Below are 12,914 nucleotides of genomic sequence, written 5' to 3'. Positions count from 1 at the left end.
TGTGTATGTGTATCTTCTTATGGTTACTGATTATATTATTCACATGCCTACGATTTAATATGACTAGTAAAAGATATATTGATCTGAAGATTGATTCAACCCCCCGTCTTAGTTATCTTGGTGGAATTTACTTTATAATAGGCTATCCACATGGAATTATGCGTCAAATAAATAATTTTTTCTTTTGATATCTTGTCTGCTTCTCACCATATTTCTTCTGAGACCTTAGGGTTATAATTTTGTAGCTTTTGTCTAAAGGGTGTAGCCTCAACTTTTAACAGAATGTGGTGCCTAAAACTTCCACCTCTTAAGTCCTTAATATATTCATAAATGCATGTGAACATATCTTTGTACAAGGGTGGACCCACAATAGTGGGTTACACTTTTTTGCCTAAACGAACACTGAATTGTCAATTTTATAAAAAAAAAAATTACACTTTTGAATGCAAATTGTCATTTAACAGTTACAAATTTGAAGATGAAGTAAATTAGAGTCTTTTATGATTTTTGTGTAGATTCTAAATATAATTTTTGTTATATATTTTGAATCAATTTTATTCAATTATTTTTACTCCCATAATAATTGGTATGTTGTTAAAAACCTAATTTTAAAGAATGTCTTTGTTTTTAATGTGTGTAACTTTTTTGCTATAATAGATATCAATTTCATTATTTCAAATTTACTTTTTAATTTCCATACCAAACCCATGAAGGTGGTATCATGTCATTATTTTTATTTCATATTTTATTGACATTTGAAGTTGACTAGCCTCTAATTTTGGTATATATTGTTTTTTATGCATGTGACTTATTTTGTATATGTTTGATCTCAAGATTTTGTTTTCTGATATAAGCATGACTCAAAAACAAAGATTTAGGATATTTTTTAGAGTTTTTATTCTTGTGTTTACTATTTTTCCATGAATATCCAATAGAAAGTTTTATTTAGGGAAAAAAACCTACATTTGATTCATGTCAAAATATATCAAATCTATAATACTTAGAAATCTTGTTCCAAGTATTTATTCCAAGCAAATGGATATGAAGTAATGTTTCCATTTGTGCCTTCTAATTGAATCCACATGCCAAGATTTCTTCAAAAATTAATTAGCCTTTGCAAAACATGCTTAGTCGAGGATTTTATATCGAAAGTACTTTCTGTCAAAAAGAGTTTCTATTGAAAGTAGTCTCTATCAAAACTATTTTAGCTAGTTTCTATTAAACTATTTCAAATTTTTTGTATGATTTAAACCAAATATTCTTGATCAAAATTACTTTACTTTCAATCAAAAGTACTTTACTTTTGATCAAAAGTACTTAAAAGGGGTACTTTTGATAGAAAGTAAAAGACTTTCTATCTGTAGTTAAGCAAAAACTCTTTTAACTTTCCTCTTTCAAAGGGAGAACATGACTGACTTACTGTAATCCACCTACGTTCATGATGTCATTTTATAGAAACTTCAATATGAGGAGGTTGTTTAACAATTTGGCTATCATCTTTATTTGAAAATTGATGATCTAGAGAAACCAACCCCTTGGGTATTTTATTCCCTTTTAACTGAATCACTTTGTCTTCTACATCTGAACTAGAACCACTTTCTCTGTCATGTTTCTCTAAACCTTCAAATCATAGATCATGAAAAAGTTCTACACATGCCAAGATGTTATTAATTTGGTTATCATCATTAAACACTTGCCAGCTGTCTGTGTTATCTAGAAAACTAGGTTGATATATCATATCAATCATATAGGTATTTATTTCAAGGAAAAAATGCTTCCACCACCAAGGAATTGACTCTAGTATTCCTACTTCTAGGAATGGTTTCAATAGTGAAAGCTTTGAAAAAATCTATATCATCCCACACCAAGATCCTATAGAGTTTAAGATTCTTTTTATTTACTATGTATACATTTGTCACTTGGTTCACTATTAGTTCGACAACTCCCTTAACATATATTAAGTTCAATCCTTTAAACCTTACTTCCCTTAATCCAAGTAGTAAAGCTTCGTACTCCACTCTATTATTGGTATTTATGAAGTCTAGCTTAAAAGAAAAGAGGAAACACTCACCAGAAGGATATATCAACATCACTCATGCCCCTGAGCCTACATTAGAGGCACTTACATCGAACTCCAAAATCCACAATTTTCTTCTTTTGATTTATCTATAATGGATTTAGTATCTTTATTAGACACACCAACATAGTTCACAAATTTACATTCATCATAAAGGATTTGAGCTTTTAGATCATTAGAGGGGAAGACTGTATATTGTTGGAAGTCTTAATTGGACACCAAGATATTGAGAGTGGGGGGAGGGTGAATAAGGACCTAGAGCACTTTAACCTTTTAACAATACTATAATGCATTCACCAATTTTCCATCTCATATCCAATTTATTATTCATGTATAACTTATATAATTAAACTATAATAGCATATGGATCTAATCTATCAATCAAATGCATGAAAAGTAATCACATGACACAAAGATTTTGGTTACCTAGAAACACTCCAGAATGAAGGTAAAATTGGGGTGGGAATGACACCCACAAATATTTAGTACTATGGTAATAAAGTTAACCTATTAGGGTTACAATGTTTGACCATATCAATGATCTACCCTATGAGGGGTCTACCTTATTAAAATCTTTTGAGATTGTTAGATCTTACCTTGTTAGAGGATTTCACACTTACAATAAAGTAAGGACTCTATTATGATATTTATTAAGATTTGTCAAGACCAGTCTATTAACAGATTTACCTTGATTTAATTAAGTGGAACTAATTTAGTACCTGACCCTCAGTTTGCTCTATAAGCTTATTTCGGTTCTCCTCTTTGCAAATTGATCCTCTCTATGATCCAATAAAACTTTGTTGCCCCTTCGCTGCTCTAACTAGGCCGCTTTCTCTGTTAAGAAATAATAGAACACTTTGCCTCTTTTACAATGTTCACACATTCACACATGAATCGTATGAATAGCTTGTTCACTCCTTTGTATCTTTACCATACCATAATTCTATGTCATCTATATAGAAATAGGTCAAGTTATTCCCTATTTAAAGATTCCATAAAGAGTTTTCTAGACGCTTCCTTATTAAATATCACATTCATGTCAACTTGAAAACAATTTACCTCAAGGTTTGCATCATTCTTGACTTGAATGTAAATTATGTGTTGCTTGACGCTTACTATTTTTGACACTCAACATTAATTATATAAGTTATTGTCATTCAATCTCTATTATGCTTGATACCTTCTATTTAACTCAGCTTCAACATATTTGAACTATTAGATTAGCATTATACTCAATTTACATTGAAAATACTCAACGACCATACACGTTCTTGGCTCCTATAGAACTTGGTATATAAAAGTTTATATACATGACTTGGCCTATATAAAGTAGCTTAGTCATAGTGATGACCATTTGACTCTATCTAATAAATGACTAAGTGTTTGACACTAATAGACAACAATATTTAGAGAGACAAAAAATCTCCCCCTTTAATATTAGTGGCAAAAATACTTTGTCATGATTACATCGTTACAATGCTAATATGAGTACTCCCCCTAAGCTTATGACTTAGTTCAAAATAAGAACTTTAAAAAACTTTGACTTATGTTGAATAAGAAAATGAACAATATATATACACATGACTCTAAGTAGTCTAATTGCTTCAGTGCCATACCCTAATTGTCTTCTATATTATGAACTTCTTCTGAACTTTGAACTCTGATGTCTTCCCCTTTGTTCTTTTAATCTTTTCTCCATTCAAGATATGTAATCATTACATTATATTCTCCCTTTTTTTTTCACTTATGGTTGTTGAGGTTGAATGGGTGGAATCAAACCATATTTTTCAATAAAAGGTTTATGTATTTGGGTAATCATAGCAAGTGCATGATCCCAAATGGTCTTTGTTGAGTCCATAGTGTGATTTTGCAACTATAGCCTAACTACCAAATCAATTAAACTCTCAGCCACTGAAAGACTATGATCTTCATTGATAAGACCTTGGGCTATTTTGACTTCTCTTTGCATGACCTCTAAATGAGGTATCAACTTTTTTTTGAATAAAGATCAACTATGATCTCACGCTACTATCAGCTTCCTATAGCTCAACCAATTTTCCTTGAGCATTCAATAACTAATTATAGTTTTCAGTGCTAGATTCAGCTAGCTGCAAAATGGAGTTTCTTTTTGTCTTTATGTTAGCTTGAAGATCGCTTGTGAATCTTGACACATCACAAAAAATAGTGTACACATGTTACATTATCTAAATTAGTTCAATTGTGTTATGCACACATTCCTGTAGTTGCACTTTTTGCTCGACAATTATTGTAGAGACTTTATCTACATCCTTATTTTCAAATTTCTTTGCAAACCAATCCATCACATTTTCATTGGATTCTATATCACCAACATTTATTTTCTCAAAAATACTACCAAGCTGGGAAATTATGGGGCCTTGCCCATCAAAATTTTGAATATCAAATGCTTGAATACAATATCATTAACATTATGTAGTATGTACTTTCCTTTGTTGATGTTCTTGCCTCAATTCTTCCTATTTCTTCTTCTTTGCCAAAACTTCTTGCAATAAATTTTTTTTTATCAAGAGTGAGATGTCTCAAATCTAATTGTGGCATCATCTAAACTAACTTCAATATATGGAGAGAGGTCCTTTATTTCTTTCTTTTCTCGAGGTGAAGAAGTGTTGTTGCTCAACACTACTTTGGGAGATGGTGAGGGGGTATCACCACTTGATTATGTCTATACATCAGTGCTAGAGACAATATAGTTGGACTCAACTCTATTTTATTTTCGTCCTTATGTACCTCAATGTGAGGTTCTGACATTGTTGGTCCTTCTTGACCTTTGGTAGAAATGTCTACACTAGTATCCTTATCAAGTTCTTTTTCCTCTTGCTCCTACTTATCTGCATCTAAGGGCCTTTCTGGAGTGTTAGGAATGTTGGCATGAACTAGTGGTGTGTTGCCTTGTGAATTCAACACACTTGGACTCCTCTCATCACTCTCATTATCTAGAATAGAATTAATATCAGTGTCTTTTTCTTTTTTTGTGAGACCAAAAATAATCTTCTAGAGAAACTCATTTTGTTGAATTACAACATCAATTTTATTTTGCAATATCATAAAAAGTCTATACTTAGGAAAAAATATGTTCTTGTTGATCTTCTGATAGATCATGCATAACCTTGACTAATGTGTCAGTTCTTATGTTTTTCTCTTCTACTTCTACTTACTTCCTACCTTCTTTCAATTATTTCATACATATTTGTAGGTATCTTCTTCTCTACTTCATTTGGAGATAACTTATGATTGGCAATCATATCTATCATAGCCTCATCAACTTTTCATCTATCAATATTATCCAATGTGTTATAATTTACAAATCTAAAGCTAGATAATCCTGAATATTTTCTAAGGTTGACACATACCTCATCAATACATTTTGTTCTCCCTGTGGGTGTTCTTTTGACCAATCTTCTTCTCTTTGGTTTTGATCCACTAGATTCTGTAGTCTGTAGCATTTTTTTTGCAATATGCTTGGCACTAGTTTCTTCCCTGGTCCTTGGTTTAGTAGGTGGTGGAGGAGAGAGGTGATGCAGGAGCATCCTAGGTTTCTTTGTAATCCTACACATTAGTTCATTCTACCTAGTTTCAATTGGGCCGACTTTGTTCACATTTAATTTTGGTATAGTTAATTATATTTGATGAGGGCCGACTTGTGGTTTCTCTATGTTCTAGAATTATCCGTAAGCCATTTTGGAAAGTATAAGTAGGGTGTTTAGGTTTAGGGTTAGGGAAGATTTTTTGGTGGGAGATTTCAAAAGAAAAGAGATATGTGGATTTAAAAAGCTGATTTGGAGATCTAGAAATTGTACATTTTTAATTGGCCATAACCCATAAGGCCTTATAGCTAGGCATGTATGCTGAATATTTGATGAATCAATAAATATATCCTTGTTCTCTCTTTCCTTGGTGTTGTTCCTCATGTTTGCTTCCGTTGTGTTAACTCTTGAAGGGTGGTTTGGATAGTTGGGTGTGCCTTTGGCCTAGTTATTCATCCCTTGCCTGCATCAGTTGGTATCAAAGACTGAAGTTCATCCTTGTGGAGATTGGATCATGTAGAACCCTGATTTGGCTTTGGTTGTAGGGTGGCAGATCTATGGATTTGACCTATAACTTGTAGAGGGTTATGATCTTGTAGGAACCTGATTTGTAAAGATGGTTCGTGGTAGAGGAAATAATGTTGATAATGCTATATTGGATCAGTTAAGACAAATTGCAGCCAGATTAGATGCTGTGGAGATAGCCCAGAGGAGAGGAGCACATCTTGAAGATGTAAGTGATGATGAAGTAGCAGCACCAAACCATAATCCAAAACCTAAAGAAGATTGAGATGAGGAAAGATTGTTGCGATTATTGTTTAGGAAAAATTCAAAGCCTGCTGTAGAAGTTGTTCCTTAGATGGGAAATTGGATACAAATACTTTGCTCTATTGGATCTCTAATATGGAGAAGTTCTTTGAGTATGGAAACACTCCTAATAACAGAAAGGTAAAGATTGCAGTCACTAGGCTGAAAGGTTGTGCATCATTATGGTGGGAGCACTTGCAAAACTAATAGACAAAGGAGAGGAAAGGAGAAGATAAGAACTTGGCCAAAGATGGTGAACAAGGTAAAGAACTAATTCCTTCCTAATGATTACCAAGTTAGCTTATTGAGAAAGATGCAAAATTTGAAACAAAGGGACATGACTGTGAAAGAATATACTGAGGAATTCTATAGATTGGACATTAGATCTAGACATGTGGATGATGTTGTTGAGAAAATTGCAAGGTACATTAATGGATTTAGATCTAGAATTCAAGATGAGATAAGTTTTGTGAAGTTGGAAAGTGTGGAAGAAGCATACCAGTATGCCTTGAAGGCTGTGGAGATCTTGACAAAGAAGCATGAACAAAGACAAAGAGGTAGAGGTGGTAGATTCCAAAGAGGTAGAGGTAGATCTTATGGAGAAAGTAGTAGATCTAACAATTTTATGCAAGATAAAGGAAAATCTGAATGGAAGAGTGATGATAAAGGCAAGACCAAATGTAAAGGTGGTAATTCTTACCAAGGAGGCACTAATTCTTACCGGGGAAGAGGTAATTCCTATTCTAGAAGTGGATTTCATGGTAATTATTTTAGATGTGGCAAATAAGGGCATAGATCTTTTGAATGTAGATCCTCTGAAAGTGGATAGAATAATAGAAATGTTGTGATTCAAGAAGACATTGAAAGTTCACCAAGTGGACCTGAAGTTGGAGAAAATATGATGGTGAGAAGAACCTTATGTAATAAAAGAAGTCATGAGAAACCTGTTTTAAGGAGAAGTCTTTTCAAGACAAAATGTAAGATGGCTGGAAAATGCCGCAAAGTGATCATTGATAGTGGAAGTTCTACAAATCTGGCATTAGAAGAGCTTGTTACCAAGTTGTAGTTAGAGAGGCTGAAACATCCCAAACCTTATCATGTTTCATGGATCAAAGATGAGCATAAGATATTGGTAAGCGAGCAATGCCTTGTGAAATTTAAAATTGGACATTATGTTGATGAAGTTTTGTTTGATATTATGCCCATGGATTGTTGTCATATTTTGTTGGGTAGACCTTGGCAATATGATAGACATGTTGTACATGATGGAAGATTGAATCAATATACTCTTTGGGTGAATGGGAAGAAACAAACATTGTTGCCTTTGATTGAAGTTCCAGATGAGGTTAATTGTACTACTGTAAAAATTTGTGTTGTTAATGGGAAACAATTTGAAAAGGAAGTGAAGAAGAATCAGGTTTTTTTTGCCATAATTTAAAGAAAACTAATTTTTTTCAATGAAGGCCAAGTGCAAGAGAATAATGTTAATCGAGTGCCAGATAGTGGTGACTGAGTGACAGATGGTAGTATTGACCAAGTGCCAGAAGAAATTGCAAAATTTCTCAATGAATATAAAGACATTATTGATGATGATCTTCCTGATGGATTACCTCCAGTAAGAAGTATAAGTCATTGTATGGATTTGATTCCTAGAGCAAGTTTGCCAAACAAAGAACCATATAGATTAACACCTACAGAGAATGAAGAACTTAATAGACAAGTGCATGAGTTGTTGTAGAAAGGTTTGATCAAAGAAAGCTTCATTCCATGTGTTGTACCTACTGTATTAGCACCTAAAAAGAATGGAGAATGGAGAATATGTACTGACTCCAAAGCCATTAACAAGATAATAGTGAAATATAGGTTTCTTATGCCAAGGATGGATGACATAATGGATTGTTTAAGTGGAGCAAAGTATTTTACCAAGATTGATTTGAAGAGTGGCTATCATCATATCAGAATCAGACAAAGTGATGAATGGAAGACTGCTTTCAAGACAAAAGATGGTTTGTATGAATGGTTGGTTATGCCTTTTGGTTTGACTAATGCACCTAGCACTTTCATGAGGTTAATGAATGAAGTTCTGAAAAGATTTTTGGATAAGTTTGTGATTGTTTATTTGGATGATATTTTGATATTCAATAAGACTAAGCAAGAACATCTTTAGCATATTAGACAAGTATTGCAAAGGTTGAAAGAGGAAAAGTTGCTGATTAATCTTAAAAAGTGTTCTTTTATGCAAGAGGAGATTGTGTATCTGGGATTTGTGATTTTAGTTGATGGTTTGAAGATAGATCCTGAGAAGCCTAAAGCAATTTTGGAATGGCCTACACCTGAGAATGTGAGTGAGGTAAGATCATTTAATGGTTTAACTAGTTTTTATAGAAAGTTTATAAAGAATTTCAGTGCTATTTGTAATGCTATGACTGAGACAATGAGGGGAGATAAAAAGGAATTCAAGTGGACACATGGAGCTGATAAGAGTTTTGAGACTGTGAAACAAAAGGTTACAAAATTACCGGTATTAGCTTTGCCTAATTTCAACAAAGTATTTCAAGTTGAATGTGATGCAAGTGGTAATGCAATAGGAGCTGTATTAAGTCAAGAAGGTAAGCCTGTTGCTTTTTTTAGTAAAAAGTTGAATGATGCTAGAAGGACATATTCTATGTATGAACAAGAGTTTTATGCTATTGTTCAAGCATTGAAGAAGTGGAGACATTACTTGATGCCTAAGGAGTTTGTGTTGTATATTGATCATAAAGCTTTACAATACTTGGGAAGTCAACATAAATTGAATCAAAGACATATGAAGTGGGTTGAATATTTGCAAAGTTTTACATTTGTGATTAAGCATAAGCGTGGAGTTACTAACAAAGTTGCTAATGCATTGAGTAGAAGACGTTCTTTGTTGACTGAAATGAAGGTTAAAGTTCTTGGTTTTGATGAGATGAAAGAGTTACATGATGCTGATCCTGATTTTTCTAAGGCATGGAGAGAATGCAAAGCACCAAATCTTACAGATCACATAAGTAATTATGATGAGTATTTCATTCAAGAAGTTATGTTGTTCAAAGGCATTCAATTATATATTCCTAGAAGTTCTATGAGGTTGAATCTAATTAAGGAAAAGCATAGTGGTGGATTAGCTGGACATTTTGGAATTGATAAGACATTGGGTTTGCTGAAAGAAAAATATTATTGGCCACAAATGTATAAGGATGTTCAAAAATTTGTAAAGAGTTGTGGAGTTTGTCAAGTTGCAAAAGGAGTGAGTCAAAATACTAGTTTGTATACGTCTATTATTGTTCCTGAGAAACCTTGGACTGACATTAGTACAAATTTTGTTCTTGGATTGCCTAAGACAATAAAAGGGTATGATTCCATATTTGTGGTAGTGGATAGATTTTCTAAGATGGCTCATTTTATACCATGTAAGAAGACATCAGATGTTGAGCATGTTGCTGAATTTTTTTTTAAAGAGATTGTGAGATTGCATGGATTACCAAAAAGTATTATTTTTGACAGAGACAGTAAGTTTGTTAGATATTTTTGGAAGACTTTGTGGAAGAAGATCGGTACTGAGTTGAAGTTTAGTTCTACATTCCATCCACAAATAGATGGATAGACAAAGGTTGTGAATAGAAGCTTGGGTAATTTGCTAAGATGTTTGGTTGGGAGTAAGCCAAGTAATTGGGAGATGGTATTGGCACAAGCTGAATTTGCATATAACAATTCTGTGAATAGGAGTACAGGGAAGACACCTTTTGAGATTGTTACTGGAATGCATCCTAGAGGCATATCAAATTTGAGAGATGTTGTTGGTGAAGAAAAGAGAAGCATTGCAGGAGAAGAATTTGCTGATTTTATGGAGTCTTTACATAAGAAAGTGAAGTTGAGATTGGAACAATGTAATCGAAAGTATAAAGAGAATGTTGATCAATCTAGAAGACACCATGATTTTTAAGTTGGTGATGAGGTGATGGTTCATCTAAAGAAAGGAAGATTCTCAGCTAGAAAATATAGTAAGCTGAAGATGAAAAAATTTGGACCTTGTAAGATCTTGAAGAAGTTTGATAGTGGTAATGCTTATTAAGTTGAGTTACCTGATGACATGGATATATCTCCTATATTCAATATTGCTGATTTGTATAAGTATCATGAGTTAGAGGATGAAAGTGTTGTACCTGATGATTATCCTAAGAAGCAAATTGAAGAGGTTGAATAGATATTGGATCAAAGAGTTGGTAAGAGCACAGGAGGAAAAGATTACTGTGAATATTTGGTAAAGTGGAAGAATAGACCAATTGAAGATGCTACATGGATCTCAGTCTAAGTTGGATTTAGCTTAGGGTGTGACACTTGCATGATTCAGGAGAATCATTTTTTTTTCCAACCTTGGTTGTCTAATGCAGGAGCATCCTAGGTTTCTTTGTAATCCTGCACATTAGTTCATTCTGCCTAGTTCCAATTGGGCTAACTTTGCTCACATTTAATTTTGGTATAGTTAATTATATTTTATGAGGGTCGACTTGTGGTTTTTCTAAGTTCTAGAATTATCCATAAGCCATTTTGGCAAGTATAAGTAGGGTGTTTAGGTTTAGGGTTAGGGAAGATTTTTGGTGAGAGAGTTCAAAAGAAAAGAGATATGTGAATTTAAAAAGCTGATTTGGAGATCTGGAAGTTGTACATTTGTAATTGGCCATAACCCAGAAGGCCTTACAGCTGGGCATGTATGCTAAATATTTGATGAATCAATAAATATATCCTTGTTCTCTCTTTCCTTGGTGTTGTTCCTCATGTTTTCTTCCATTGTGTTAACTCTTTTAGGGTGGTTTAGATAGTTGGGTGTGCCTTTGGCCTAGTTATTCATCCCTTGTCTGCATCAAGAGGAGTGTCACCACTGGCTTCTTTGTAGTTATTTTAGCCTTCTTTCTGGGTGGTGTGACAATCACTAAGGCCTTACCCTTAACTTTGTCATATTCCACTACCTCATCACCACTACCCTCTTCATCTTCTCCAAGACCTTGTGTTATTTCCAAAGGTTCCTTGCTCTTGGCTTGGGCACCTAGCTTTGTCTCTAGGTCTTCAAACATTTTCTTCCTTTTCTTTTCCGTGGAAGCTATTTTGATGCCTGTAGTAATTCTAGCCTTAGCTTCTTCATACTTCCCAAAAGGTTCTACTTCATTGTCAATGTCTTCTTTCAATAATGCAACAATGTTTGCATTCACAATTTCAGTATCAATCTCATAGTCAAATGTTGTTAGCCATGCCTTCCTCAGCTTAACTACTTGCACACATGTGTTTTCTTTTTCTACCAAGAAACATACATCATTATAATATTTCATTACCAGATCTTTTGGTATCCTCATCTTCAAGATCATTCTCTATCTAAAATCCTTAAAATATGTATCCATAGCATTCTCAAAATTCTCTCCTAATTGAGTTATATACTCATTCATTTGTTTGGTTACACATTTTCCTTGTTCCCAAACAATGTTTCCAATACCAAGAAAATACTTCTAAATATAAAATAAAATACACATGATAAGTGAACCAAATTTTGCACATTGAGTTATGTGCCTTCCTGATAGCTATTAGGTTTTGTGCTAGTTGTAGCTTATGGAACTTAACAAGATCATATTCATGATCTTTCATGACTATCTTCCATGCTTGATCCACTGCCATACATGGCACACTATTTAAATTTCTAGATTGATAAAAATTTTGAGAAATAACTCGAACTACAAATTTGATCAATGGATTCAGAATGTTTGTGATGAACAACCCTACTCCATTCCACTTGGCACCTATGTTTGTTTAACCTTCTTCTTGACTCAGACTTCTCATTATCTACTTCTTGTCCAATGTAGGATAGCTAGTTATGTATACAAAAATGTGTCACACTTCTATAAACCATTATTCTTGAGAATGCTTATGAAAGAGGGCATCTCAAGAGGAAGTTTATAGCTCTCTATCTATGATGTGAAAAGGTGCAAGAAGTGAAATGGAAGCTCTCAAATAAACCAATATATGCAAACCTTGCAAGAGTGCCAGTATCCAAGAATCTAGGATGAATGTAATAAAAATGAAAGCTAGATGAGAGAAAGTAGAATGCAAGATAAACTAGAAAATAAGTATTACAACCCCTATTTAGACTAGATGGTTTAAGCTATAAGCATGGAGAGAAACTAGAATGAATGAGAAACATAAAGAATGAAGAATAGAAGATAGAAGAAGAGGAGCTCCACAAGTATGAGATCTTCAATCCTGCAACATAATGTTAGTAAAAAAGTGGAGTTGTAAAGTGAGGAGAGAGCTCCACAAGTATGAGATCTTCAATCTTGCAACATAATGTTAGTAAAAGAGTGGAGTTGTAAAGTGAGGAGAGAGTGATCCTTTTAAAGAGAAATGGATGATAGAGATCATGAGGAAAGATGCATGTGATCAAAGGTGGAGTTTAAAAGTGG

The sequence above is a fragment of the Cupressus sempervirens genome, chromosome 3 (assembly GCF_028749045.1).
Source record: "Cupressus sempervirens isolate cs-2001-9-10 chromosome 3, ASM2874904v1, whole genome shotgun sequence".
Classification (NCBI taxonomy): domain Eukaryota; kingdom Viridiplantae; phylum Streptophyta; class Pinopsida; order Cupressales; family Cupressaceae; genus Cupressus; species Cupressus sempervirens.
Note: the sequence above shows the minus strand (reverse complement) of the source record.